This window comes from Zea mays, chromosome 3 (assembly GCF_902167145.1).
Source record: "Zea mays cultivar B73 chromosome 3, Zm-B73-REFERENCE-NAM-5.0, whole genome shotgun sequence".
Taxonomy (NCBI): Eukaryota; Viridiplantae; Streptophyta; class Magnoliopsida; order Poales; family Poaceae; genus Zea; species Zea mays.
The window spans coordinates 21,156,798-21,170,914 of record NC_050098.1 but is presented as its reverse complement, the minus strand read 5'-3'; the positions used below and the strand labels follow the sequence as shown (position 1 = coordinate 21,170,914).

General features: G+C 49.8%; 1 long non-coding RNA gene across 1 annotated transcript; it reads right to left on the bottom strand.

Annotated features, from left to right (window-relative positions):
* Window positions 1-884: 884 nt before the first annotated feature.
* Window positions 885-1,261, bottom strand: LOC103649822 (uncharacterized). The gene is made up of 2 exons (XR_563729.2): window positions 1,154-1,261; window positions 885-1,069 (listed from the first exon to the last, which is right to left on the bottom strand). It is a non-coding gene; the product is annotated as an uncharacterized lncRNA (long non-coding RNA).
* Between the last annotated feature and the right edge of the window lie 12,856 nt (window positions 1,262-14,117).

Genomic DNA, 14,117 nt, shown 5'->3' with positions numbered 1-14,117 from the left:
CAATACTATAATGTGTTATTGAATCTCATTATTCATTTGGTTGTAGGCGCAGAGATATAATCGTGTTTGGGATGGTCTTTTAGACGCCATTAGACAGATGCAATTATTTGCAGATGAGTTGAGGAAGTTGAGCCGCCGCAATCATGTGCCTGAGTATTTGGATATGCTGCACAAGAATTGCTTGGTTAATGCCATGAGTGATGTTACTGAAATTGCAAAAGGTCTAGACACTATGAGCAGAGATTTGGAGGAAGTTCTTATTAGTCCGCAACCTCTACTTGAGGATTACGAAGCCCTTGGAATGTACGATGATTTCAAATCTGATGTTCATTGTGATTGTACTGAGCAGTGTAGTTCGGATGAAGACAACTCTTCTTTTGACTCGGATGAGATCCCTAATCGCCGTATGAAGTGAGCCTATCTGAGCTATTTGTCTGTGATAGAGTTGCCTCCTCGACAATAGCCATGTATTAATTTGATGTAGTATTCTATTGCCAATGTATTTTATGAGACTTGTAGTTCATGATGTATTTTTAGTTCAACTTGGTTTCGGCCATGATTGTTTTGGCCATAATGTATCTTCAACTTGTAGTTCATGATGTATCTTCAACTATGTGTTCCCAGTTTAATGAATTCAGCTTATTCCAACTATGTGTCCTTATATAAGTTTCTTGCTCTTCTGGCGAACTGAAGGTGATGTTATTTGGGTAAACCAATTCTTGATCTGACTTAGAGAGCCATGGGACCACCAATGTCACCTTTTGCTTTGCACTTCTTGCCAGATATGCAGCACGAAACAATGGATTGATTGTTGTTCCTGTCATCCATGGAAGGCTTGCTGTGGTGACAATAGCAACATACTGTCTGTTGTCTGAGATCTTGTACTTTGCAGGGTCATTCCAAAAACCTTCATCTGTGTGATAACCAGTACTTTCTAATACCCTAGCTATTCTTAGATCAAGCTCGTCAGATATGTTCTCAGCTAAGGGTCTGTCCTGTGAAAGAGAATGATACATGAGCCGACCATTTCGTTTACTGCATAACATCTCCACTAGTTTGTCACAAAGGTCTGCACCATAACATTAGTAAGAATAAGATGGTCAGCAACAAGTACCAAGACTGGAGATTCCAAACAAACAATGATGTTTCAAACCTCTCTGTATGCCAAGTTGATCTAAAAATGGCCCAGATTGCCGAACCAGATATGTCACAATTTCAGTTAGATGCAGTGGTGGAACATCCTGCATAATATTCCAGCACCACTTAGAGCAACACATTTTAAACAATAAGTAATCAGATCAACTAGCACAAGAAACTGTACTAATAAAGAACTCGCTGTTTACAAATTTGAAGGCATTTTGGCTCCATTGACATCTTATGCAAACAATATTTCGCTATTTGCAAGTTAATTATGACAACCCTGCTTAGTAAGCATCAATACTTTCTATGGCATCATTGTTTCCTGGAACCGGTTACGTTACAAAACCAAATTATGTCCTCAAAGTACTACAGGTATATCTAGTATAAGCTTGCAGTTTGCAAAAATGATGTAATCTATGCATATGGACTCTAGTTACGTCAGAATGAGGAAAAGGGAAAATGTATCCAAATTCAATCATAATAGGTCAGAAATTTCCAATAATCCTGTTGCTGGTAATGTGCTGGAAGCATAATAGGTCAGTAATGTGCTGGAACCATAAGCTACACTTGTTTGGATGTCAAGGGCGTCGGGCCCGAGGGTAGGAGGACCGCGGCTCCGAAGGTCGTAGCCGCCGTCCGTGTTGCCGACCGGGTTATGCCCCCAGGAACGGCGGTCTTCGTCAACGGGTTATGCCCCCTGTTGCCGATTAGAGAGAGGTAGGAGACTGAGATACAACTTTCTTGTCCTCATCATGGGTGCTTACAGGGGGTATATAAGGCCATAGGCCAGGGCTACTAAAGGAAGCCACTAATCACTCTTATTCCCTTCTAAATCTAGCCCGGATTATTAAAGGAAAGCCATCAATCACTAATCACTCTTATTCCCTTCTAAATCTAGCCCGGACTAATAAAGGAAAGCCATCAATCACTAATCACTCCTATTCCTTTCTAAATCTAGCCCGGACTAATAGGAAGGCCATCAATCACTTTTATTCTTTCCAGATCTAGCCGCTAGGCCTGGCTGCCTGCTGGATCAGGCGCTGCCTGCTGGATCAGGCGTCCTACGTGCTCAGCCGCGCGCCGCACGTCGCGTGCCCTGTGACGCCGTGTGTACGTATTTCCGTACATCACATCTCTCCCCTCCTCGAGAGGCAGCTCATCCTCGAGCTGAAAGAGTGGGTATGAAGCGCGGAACGTGTCCACATCCTCCCAGGTAGCCGATGCCGGAGAGGCTCCCCGCCAGCGAATGAGGACCTGCCGAACTCCCCTGAGCAGCCACATCTTGACTGCTTGCTCTGGCTCTGGAATAACTGCGTCGTGGCGAACCGGAGGTAGAGCTGGAGGCTCTTGCGGGGGCGCGCCGTGGAACTTCTTGAGAAGCCCCACGTGGAAGACATCGTGGAGGCGAGCTTGAGGAGGCAGGGCCAGGCGGACAGCCACGGCGTTGATGCGCTCGACGACGCGGTAAGGGCCGTAGAACCGCGGCTTCAGCTTGCCAGCCGACGAGTCAGGCATGGAGGTCGTCGGGCGCTGGCGTAGACGAAGCAGCACCCACTCGCCGACCTGTATGTCGATGTCACGATGTAGACGATCATAATGATGTTTCTGGACAGCCTGGGCCTGCTCCAGCCGGTGACAGATATCTGCCAGGAACTCCGCGCGCTCCTCCAAAGTCCTGGCCACCGCAGGCACCCGCGTTGCCCCCTGCTCGTAGGAGCAAAGTGAGGGAGGGTCACGGCCATAGATGACGCGGAACGGCGTGTCACGCAGGGACGACTGGAAAGCGGTGTTGAAGATATATTCCGCCCATGGGAGCCAGCGCAACCAGTCGCGGGGTCGATCTCCCGTCAAGCACCTGAGATACATGATGATGACCTTGTTCGCCGATTCGGACTGGCCGTCTGACTGTGGATGAAATGCGGTGGTCATCTGTAGCTTGGTACCGCTCAAGCGCATCAGCTCGCTCCAGAAGTTGGAGGTGAACACCGAGTCCCGGTCAGAGACGATCGACTGGGGAATGCCGTGGAGACGGATGATGTCGGTGAAGAATGCATGCGCCACAGACTCGGCCGTGTACAGGTGCGCCAGGGGAACAAAATGTGCATACTTGCTGAAGCGGTCTATCACCGTGAAGATGACGGTCTTGCCGCGGACGCGAGGCAGCGCTTCGACGAAATCCATGGCGATGTCCGTCCATACCCCTTGCGGCACCAGTAGGGGCAATAGCAAGCCGGCCGGGTGCTGATGGTCGGGCTTGTTGCGTTGGCAGACTGCACAGCCACGAATCAGATCCTGCACCACACGTTTCATGTGAGAAAAATGGAAGTCGCGCCGGAGTCGGTGCAGGGTGCGCTGTACGCCCTCATGGCCTTCCTCATGGACCGCCACCAAGATCTCCTGGAGCAGCGGGGAGGCGGGCGGAATGTACAACCGGCCCGCATAGTGGACGAGGCCGTCGGTTAGCGCCCAGGGCCGTGACCTGGCGCCGCTGCTGATGTCGTGCTGGAGGGCCGCGAGCGTGGGGTCGACGGTGTGTGCCTGACAGAGCCGATCTATGAAGTCGAAGCGTGGTCCGGACAAGGCCAGCACCAAGCCCTCCTCCGGTGTGTCGCGGCGTGAGAGCGCGTCCGCGACGGCATTGGTATGTCCCGGCTTGTACTCGACGGAGAAGTCGAAGCCGAGAAGTTTGCCCACCCAGTGGTGTTGTGGTATGGTGGACAGCCTCTGATCCAGCAAGTACTTGAGGCTGTAGTGATCGGTCTTGACTTCGAAACGGCGCCCCCAAAGGTAGGGCCTTCAATAACAGATTGCCTGGACTAGGCCGATCAGCTCCCGCTCATAGGCGGCTAGGGCGCGGTGACGAGGCGCCACGGGCCGACTAAAGAAGGCCACGGGGTGGCTGTCCTGGACTAGCACCGCCCCGAAGCCGTGGGACGAAGCGTCGCATTCGACGACGAACGTCTTGGAGAAGTCCGGCATGGCGAGTACCGGGGCCGACGTGACCGCCTCCTTCAGAGCGGCGAAGGCAGCCGCCATCTCGTCCGACCACAGGAACCCGTCCTTCTTGAGCAGGGCGGTCAGCGACGCGGCGATTGTGCCATAGTTGTGCACGAATTTCCGGTAGTACCCGGCAAGACCGAGGAAACCGCGAACCGCGCGGGTCGACCGCGGCTGCTGCCAGTCTCACACCGCCTGCACCTTTGGCGGGGTCCATGGCGACTCCGGACGCCGAGACGACATGTCCCAGGTACGCGACGGAGGAGGCCACGAAAGCGCACTTAGAGCGCTTGACGAAGAGCTGGTGCTGCTGAAGCGCGCCGAAGACAGCACGCAGGTGACGAAGGTGGTCCGCCCATGTGCGGCTGTAAATCAAAATGTCGTCAAAAAATACCAGCATGAAGCGGCGGAGGAAGGGGCGCAGGACATCGTTCATCATGGCCTGGAATGTGGCAGGAGTGTTGCACAACCCGAACGCCATGACCAGGAACTCGTAGAGGCCGTCATGTGTGCGGAACGGCGTCTTGTGCACGTCAGCCGACCGCATGCGGACCTGGTGGTACCCGGAGCGCAAGTCGAGCTTGGTGAAGAAGCATGCCCCGTGGAGCTCATCCAGCAGCTCGTCGACGACTGGGATAGGGAATGCGTCCTTGATCGTGAGCGCGTTAAGCGCCCGGTAGTCGACGCAGAAATGCCACGATCCGCCCGGCTTCTTGACAAGGAGGACCGGGGACGAGAACGCGGAGTCGCTGCGACGCACGATGCCTTGTGCGATCATTGCTGCACATTGTCACTCCAACTCATCTTTGTTGGCCGTCGGGTAACGGTACGGCCGGACCGCTACCGGCAGTGTGCCCGACTTGAGTACGATGTTGTGGTCCCGCGCCCGCGGCGGTGGCAGTCCCGAGGGCTCGGCGAAGAGGCCATCGAACGTGGTCAGCAGCTCCTCCAGCAAGGCTTCGGGCGCTGTGATGCTGTCGAGGCGCAGTGTGCGCCGGGCGGCCACGTCCTCCCAGCAGACGGGGCGGCCATGGCGTGTGAAGGCCACGGTGCGCGTGGTGAAGTCCCACACCATCTTGCCTAGTGTGACCATCCACTGGGTGCCGAGGAAGACGTCATAGCCGGCCAGTGGCATCACATAGAGGTCGACGCAAAAGTCCTCGCCTGCGATGGTGATCGAGGCCTGACAGAAAACACCCGGGCAAGCGATGCGCTCGCCATTCGCCACGGTGGCCGTGAGGCGTGGGCTGGTCTGAACAGCAAGCCCCGTGCGTGATGCTGCGGCCTCGGCGATGAAGTTATGCGTGGAGCCAGTGTCCAGAAGGGCGGTCAGCGTCACGGCGCCCACTTGCACGCGCACCTGCATGGAGTCACAAATGGGCATACCAGCCATAGCGTGAAGGGAGAACAATGGTGCGAAGGTGTCGATGGCGTCAGCCTCCTGGGCAGCGTCCTCTAGCTCGAAGCTGTCAATGTAGAAGACGCGGCGACACACCCGATTGTGCCCGTGGGAGTACGGCTCATTACAGTTGTAACACAAGCCAAGACGACGACGTTCCGCCTGCTCCTCCGTCGTAAGGCTCTTGGCAGCCCCAGCCGCGCCGCGTGGAGGAGGCGCCGGGAGGGCCAGCTGCTGTGATGGGCAACCGGTACGGGAAGCACCGGAGGCGCGCCGGCCGCTGGCAGCGTTGGCCGCGTAGGTAGAGCGGGCAGGTCGCGCGTGGGGCCGCCCGACCGAGTAGGGGGCTGAGCCGGTCTAGCTCCACCAGTTCCAGCATCCTGGCCAGGCTCATGGCTGCGGCCAGGGACTCCGGTGCATGAACGCGGACCTGATGGCTCAGCAGTGGCAGCAGCCCCCCTGTGTACAGCTGTATGCGCTGGCTTTCCTACAACCGGCCAGCACGCGAAAGAAGGGCCTGGAAGCGGCTGGAATATTCTTCCACCGATCCCGTGCGTCGACACTCCGTCAGCTCGAACAGCGGCGCCGATCTCAGCGCTGGGACGAACCGGAGGTTGAGGAGTTCCTTGAAGCGACCCCAGGGCGGCGTGCCCTCATCCTCCTGGAGTTGGAGGAACCACAGCTGGGCCACGTCGTCCATGTTGTAAGATGCCATCCATACCTTTTCCTCCGGCATGGTGCGTTGATGTCGAAAGTACGACCCACACTTGTTGATGAAGATCAGCGGGTCGGACTTGCCGTCATAGCGCGGGAACTCCATCCTCTGGAACTTCGGCGGGTGATCCGTGCGGGGCTGCCCATCTTGGTGGCCGCCGTAGTCGGTCGCGGAGGCGACCTTCTCCTGCATGATAACCATGTCGGACTGCATCTTAAGGGAATGCAGAGCCAAATACCACCGAAATATAAGGCAAAGAAGTTCAAAAGTTGTTGCTAAGGGGATGCAGAACTTATACCGCAAAAATAGAAGGCGAAGAAGTTCAAAAGACGTTCCTAAGGGGATGCAGAACTTACACCGAAAAATAAACGGTGAAGCCGAAAAATAAACGGCAAAGAGATTCTAGTCGTTCCTAAGGGAATGCAGAGATTGTGTGTTCCAGTGTGGGAGTGTAAGTATGTGTCCTCGGCATCATTATCATTTTGCATCATATCATCACATCATTTCGCATAGCATCACATCAAATATCATATTGCATCAATGACACAAGAATGGAATACGGAGCCGATTTTCGGAAAATATTCTGTCAAAGTTATACGAAGTAAGCTTCGAATTACACCCTCATCAGCCTACACGTAAAAGAGGGATCTCTCTTTGCGAAGCAAGGATATCTTTATTTTTGTGAACCACGGATCTTCTTTCTTTATGAAGCATGAAAAGAAGGGAAGGTGTTTTTTTCGCCGAAGGCTAAAAAACGGTATGTATGAAAGTTTCATGCATCGTAAAGAAATAAATTACAACAATTTACATATTTAATTCAAAGTTACACACGTCAAATATTACAGCTTCGTTACAATAAAAGCACAATGTCTATTCCAGTGTCTCTTGCGTTGACCATTTAAAAATGTTTTCGCAATAAGTGCTAGTCTTCTTTCAGAACCTTCTCCGCAATTTCATTTAGCAACTTATTGACGACTTCATCAACGATAGATTCAGCCATATTAATGATCTCCAGTGCTTCCTTCGTTTCTGGATCGGCTAGGGGATCAAATGGTTCCAGTGGCGGAGATAATTTAGCTGAAGTGGGAAAAAAATTAATTAGTCCGAAGCCACAGAAACAAATGCCGAAGATGAACCTCAAAAGATATTACCTATATGTCTTGCACGCTCTGCAGCTTCTTGAGCTTGTCTCGCTTTTATCCGGGCGTCATGGGTGTCTTTTTCATTTTTCTTTATAATTTCATGAGCCATATCTCGGCCACCATTCACCCAGACATCATTATAGAATTTTCCGCCCATTAAGGTCGCTTCAGCTGAAGGATCCTTTGTGTCATCTGTGGAGAAGGCAGCTTTGGCCTAGGCCATTGTTTGATGTGATCACATCCTGCCTTCTCCAAGATAGCCAAAATCCCCCGCGCACCGGAAAATGCACAGACATCCCCGCGATCACTCAAGATTTCTTCAAAGGTCTCAGCCTCCCCACTTATCCATTCAATAACACCTTCGGGGTCGCCTCGTATGAAGTTTTCTTCGGTAGAATAGGCACCCACGTTGGCGAAACTACCTTTTATTTTCTTCACACACTCCAAGGATTTTTCAAAGCATCTTCCCTTGGATGTGCGAAGTTCTTCAACATTTTTCTCTAAATAATTTTTCCAATATTCGCTGATATCTCGGTTAGCTTCTGCGAGTGCGCATTTTTCTTTAGCTTCTGCCAGCTGTTTTTGAAGGTCTTCAATTTCAGTCTTTTGGATTTTGGCTTGAGCCTTGTAACTAGCTTCATCTTCTTTCACTTTGTTTACCAATGAAATTAAGATTTTGTCTTTTTCAAGACCTTCGTTTCTTAATTCGATCACCTCTGAGCGAAGGTTGTTCAGAGCCATCGTATAGCCTTCATCTTCAATATCTTTATGTGCCCTAAGCGCATTGCTAAGAATTAAGCCCTGCAAGAGGGGGACAGAATTGAGCATAGCATAAAAAATATTTCATTTTCAAATACAAAATTAGCTTTTATACCTTTATGCTATTGTATGCTAGGCTGTCAGCAAGTTCGTCCTTTGATAAAATCGAAAGATCGTCTTCCAGCTTCGGGAATCCGATGCTTTTACCTATCTCCCGGCAAACGAATATTTCTTTGTTATTCGGGAGACAGTACAAAAAGTCTTCTTCGCCACTCCCATTAAACACTAGCGCCCCCTTCGGATATTTCAATTTTTGGGCATAGTGTTGCGCTTCTAACATCTCTTCTTGGGATAGTACCTTTCCCGAAGCATGACGAATAATGTAGTCAATACTTTTGTTCGAAGCTTCTGGAGCAGGAGTTTCGATTTTTTCAGTTGAAATCCGCCCTGTTGATTTTTCCTTGGGGTCAGTAGGCTCCATCTCGGTGGGCTCTGAAGGCCCAGCTTTGGCTTCATCCTGAATTGTTGCAGTTTCGACTTCTGCCTGCTTAGTATCAGCTTTGGGTTGCGCTTTGGCAACTTCGGCAATTTTCCTTGTGGGAGCGGGACTCAAGGTTTTTGTTGTTTCTAACACAACATCCAGCACATTCGCCATCCTTCTCCTCTTAGGAGTTGCGGCGGAACCCTTTTGCGCCTTCGGCACTGTTGCCTCTATTGGAGGGCTCAAAATCTCTGGCATTTTTGTTATTCTTCAATTTTCGACCCTTTAGCCTTATCAGCCTTCGTCTCAACTAGCTCGACTGAAGGTAACTTCGGTATTACAGCCGGCTCTTCAGTGCTCTGTGCAGACGGAACAGTTTCTTTTGTTTTGGCAGCTGAAGTGGCCCCTTCGCCAAATTCAGGTATCGCGGCCGGTTCAATGTAACATGGCCGATTCAATGTAACGCGGCCGGTGAGTCAAAACCTTCATCTTCTTGCCCTTCGGCTCAGCTGTGATCGCCGAAGTAGCAACTTTTCCCAAAGCAGCAATCTTTCTTTTTACCCCTTGCCCTCGCAGCGGGTAACAATAGTCAGGGTATACGAAGCTGAGAGCACCTAGAGGGGGGGGTGAATAGGTGATCCTGTAAAAACTTGAGACTTAATGCCACAAAAACTTGGTTAAGCGTTAGCACAATAATGCCAAGTGGCTAGAGAGGAGTCTCAACAAAACACAATAACCACAAGAGATCAACACAAATATGGCACAGTGGTTTATCCCGTGGTTCGGCCAAGACCAACGCTTGCCTACTCCACATTGTGGCGTCCCAACGGACGAGGGTTGCAATCAACCCCTCTCAAGCGGTCCAAAGACCCACTTGAATACCATGGTGTTTTGCTTAGCTTTACTATATCCCGCTTGCGAGGAATCTCCACAACTTGGAGTCTCTCGCCCCTACAAAGATGTTCACAAAGAAGCGCGGAGTAAGGGAGGGATAAGCAACTCACACAAGACACAAAGATCACAGCAAATACGCACACACAAGACCCAAACTTGAGCTCAAGAGACTATCACGAGTTTCTCACTAGAACGGAGCTCAAATCACTAAGAATGTCGAACAAGTGCGCAAGAAGGAAGTGTGAGTGATCAACTATGCTCAAAGAATGCTTGGATATCTTCTCCATGCGCCAAGGGGTCCCTTTTATAGCCCCAAGGTAGCTAGGAGCCGTTGAGAGCATTGGGGGAAGGCAATTCTTGCCTTCTGTCGACTGGCGCACCGGACAGTCCGGTGCACCACCGGACACTGTCCGGTGCGGATTTGTTTCCTTATTTGGCGAAGCCGACCGTTGGAGATTCAGAGCCGTTGGCGCACTGGACACTGTCCAGTGCACACCGGACAGTCCGGTGCTCCAATGTGACCTTTGGCTCGGCCACGCGTCTCGCGCGGAATCCTCGGCCGACCGTTGCCCGGCTGACCGTTGGCTCACCGGACAGTCCGGTGCCTCACCGGACAGTCCGGTGAATTATAGTCGTACGCCGTTGATGGCTTCCCGAGACCGACGACTTCGCCTGTGAACGGCTCACCGGACAGTCCGGTGCACCACCGGACAGTCCAGTGATTTATACCGTACACCACCGTCAAAGTCCCGAGAGCAGCAAGTTCACCAGAGCCAGCCTGGCGCACTGGACACTGTCCAGTGCACCACCGGACAGTCCGGTGCACCCAGACTGCGCAGACTTTGGCTGAACAAAGCCATCTCTTTTCCAATTCGATTTCTCCTGTTTCCAGCACTTAGACACAATACATTAGTCCATAAAACAATGTACTAAGTCTAGAAACATACCTTTTAACTTGATTTGCACTTTGTCCACCACTTTGCATAGATTAACACAAAAGCACTTGTGTTGGCACTCAATCACCAAAATACTTAGAAATGGCCCAAGGGCACATTTCCCTTTTAGAAGCCAATAGCATCGAATACCCTGTTCAATCTTTTCTTACTCCGACCCCCGAAGGCTACGGACAAGGCATTGTCCTCGGTCTTGGAATATGCCCCAAGTAACTCGTCGCTAGTAGTTTCAATGCACTTCAGCCAGTCATTATTTGGTTCATCAAACTTATCCCCAAACCTGAAGGTATACTTCAGCCGAACCAAACCACCTTCGCTAGAGTCAGTGATGGTCTCCTTCAGCATTTCCCAGCTTTCCACAAGCGGCCATACCCTGAAGGCTATATGTTCTTGAATTAAATCCCTTGTGCCAATGAAGGAGCAAACAGTGTTGAAGGCCTTTTGACACGCTTTGGAGGCGTCATTAATTTCGACCTTGGGCCTTCGAAGGCCGAAGCGGGACCAGATGGGGCGCATGATGATTTCTTTTATGTGTTCTCTCGTCTTCAGATCATTCTTCACATAAAACCACTCTTCCATCCAGGCCCCGGGCCATCTCTTCCGAAATGTTGGCACTGGGTGGCTTGCATTGGGACGAGCAACAAATCCATAACAACCAAAGTTGTTGTGGTACTGCTCTTTACCAATGGCCTTCGTCTCATATAAAAGTTCGTGCATGTTGCAGAAGCATTTCGCGCTTGGCTCTAGCCCTTGACTCCTTACTGTCCAGACAAAAAACCCCATCCTTATTACGGCTTTAGGGGTGAACAAAGCGCAGACTGCGCACCGGTGCACCATCGGACAGTCCGGTGCACCTAGACTGCGCAGACTTTGGCTGAACAAAGCCATCTCTTTTCCAATTCGATTTCTCCTGTTTCCAGCACTTAGACACAATACATTAGTCCATAAAACAATGTTCTAAGTCTAGAAACATACCTTTCAACTTGATTTGCACTTTGTCCACCACTTTGCATAGATTAACACAAAAGCACTTGTGTTGGCACTCAATCACCAAAATACTTAATGGCCCAAGGCACATTTCCCTTTCAATCTCCCCCTTTTTGGTGAATTATGCCAACACAACATAAAGCAACTAGAACAAGTGCAATATCAATGCAAATGAAAACTCAAAATTATTTTGATTCAAATTTGGCATATATGGATCACTCTTTGCCACCACTTGGTTTGTTTTTGCAAATCAACCTCAATTTCCTATCTCTAAGTCAAACACACTTGTAGAGACATAAAGAGAGTTGTTCCAATAGAAATTGATCACAGTATCAAAAACTCCCCCTATTTCCCATAATCATCCATTCTCCCCATAAGAGACCAACTTTTGATAGAAGAGACAACAAGAGAGTTTTGACAAACCAAAAGCTCTATTCTACTATTTTCAAAATTTCTCAAGTGGTAGCTGATCCATTTATTGCTTTGGCCTTATTTTCTCCCCCTTTGGCATCAAGCACCAAAACGGGATCAATCTTGGCCCTAGAACCCCATTGCCTCACCAAAGTCTTCAAACAAGAATACAAAGGTAATAAGAGTACATGAGATGAACTTGGAATAAGTTACCCTCTCATCGAAGTGCAGTGGAAGTCTTTCATGGTCCAAGTCCACCTTTTCCCTTTCAAACTTCCTTTGAGACTAAATCAAGCAAACTCAAGCACACGGTTAGTCTCAAAGGGTCAAGTTGTAGCACAACTCCCCCTAAATATGTGCATCACGTGCAAAAGGACTTGTGAGGTCCGGGAAGTGTTTGTACAACTTGAGCACCACAAGTAAACAACAATATGCATAAGGAACATGATCAAAGGCATAAACACATGTATGCTATAAATCAATCCAAGTTCCGCGAATCTAAGACATTTAGCTCACTACGCAGCCTACAAAAGGTCTTCTCATCTAAAGGCTTGGTAAAGATATCGGCTAGCTGGTTCTCGGTGCTAACATAAAACACTTCGATATCTCCCTTTTGCTGGTGGTCTCTCAAAAAGTGATGCCGGATGTCAATGTGCTTTGTGCGGCTGTGCTCAACAGGATTTTCTGCTATGCGGATAGCACTCTCATTATCACATAGGAGTGGGACTTTGCTCAGATTGTAGCCAAAGTCCCTGAGGGTTTGCCTCATCTAAAGTAGTTGCGCGCAACACTGTCCTGCGGCAACATACTCGGCCTCAGCGGTGGATACGGCAACGAAAGTTTGTTTCTTAGAGTTCCACGACACCAGGGACCTTCCTAAGAATTGGCACGTCCCCGATGTACTCTTCCTATCGACCTTACATCCAACATAGTCGGATTCTGAATATCCAATTAAGTCAAAGTTAGACCCCTTTGGATACCAGATCCCGAAGCAAGGCGTAGCGACTAAATATCTAAGAATTCGCTTCACGGCCACCAAGTGACACTCCCTTGGATCGGATTGAAATCTAGCACACATGCATACGCTAAGCATAATATCCGGTCTACTAGCACATAAATAAAGTAAAGACCCTATCATAGACCGGTATGCCTTTTGATCAACAGACTTACCTCCTTTGTTGAGGTCGGTGTGTCCGTCGGTTCCCATCAGAGTCTTTGCGGGCTTGGTGTCCTTCATCCCAAACCGCTTTAGCAAGTCTTGCGTGTACTTTGTTTGGGAGATGAAGGTGCCGTCCTTGAGTTGCTTCACTTGGAACCCAAGGAAGTAGTTCAACTCGCCCATCATCGACATCTCGAATTTCTGCGTCATCACCCTGCTAAACTCTTCACAAGACTTTTGATTAGTAGAACCAAATATTATGTCATCGACATAAATTTGGCACACAAAAAGATCACCATCGCAAGTCTTAGTAAAAAGAGTTGGATTGGCTTTCCCAACCTTGAAAGCATTAGCAATTAAAAAGTCTCTAAGGCATTCATACCATGCTCTTGGGGCTTGCTTAAGTCCATAGAGTGCCTTAGAGAGCTTACACACGTGGTCGGGGTACCGTTCATCCTCGAAGCCAGGGGGTTGCTCCACGTACACCTCCTCCTTGATTGGCCCGTTGAGGAAAGCGCTCTTCACATCCATTTGGAACAACCTGAAAGAATGGTGAGTGGCATATGCTAGCAAAATACGAATTGATTCTAGCCTAGCCACAGGAGCAAAAGTCTCCTCAAAGTCCAAACCTGCGACTTGGGCATAACCTTTTGCCACAAGTCGAGCCTTGTTCCTCGTCACCACCCCGTGCTCGTCCTGTTTGTTGCGGAACACCCACTTGGTTCCCACAACATTTTGCTTGGGACGAGGCACCAGTGTCCAAACTTCATTTCGCTTGAAGTTGTTGAGCTCCTCCTGCATGGCCAACACCCATTCTGGATCTAGCAAGGCCTCTTCTACCCTGAAAGGCTCAATAGAAGAGACAAAAGAGTAATGCTCACAAAAATTCACCAATCTAGAGCGAGTAGTTACTCCCTTGCTAATATCACCCAAAATTTGGTCGACGGGATGATTCCTTTGAATCGTCGCTCGAACTTGGGTTGGAGGTGTCGGTTGTGCTTCTTCCTCCATCACATGATTGTCTTGTACTCCCCCTTGATCACACGCCTCCACTTGAGGTACCTGTTTGTCATCTTGGGT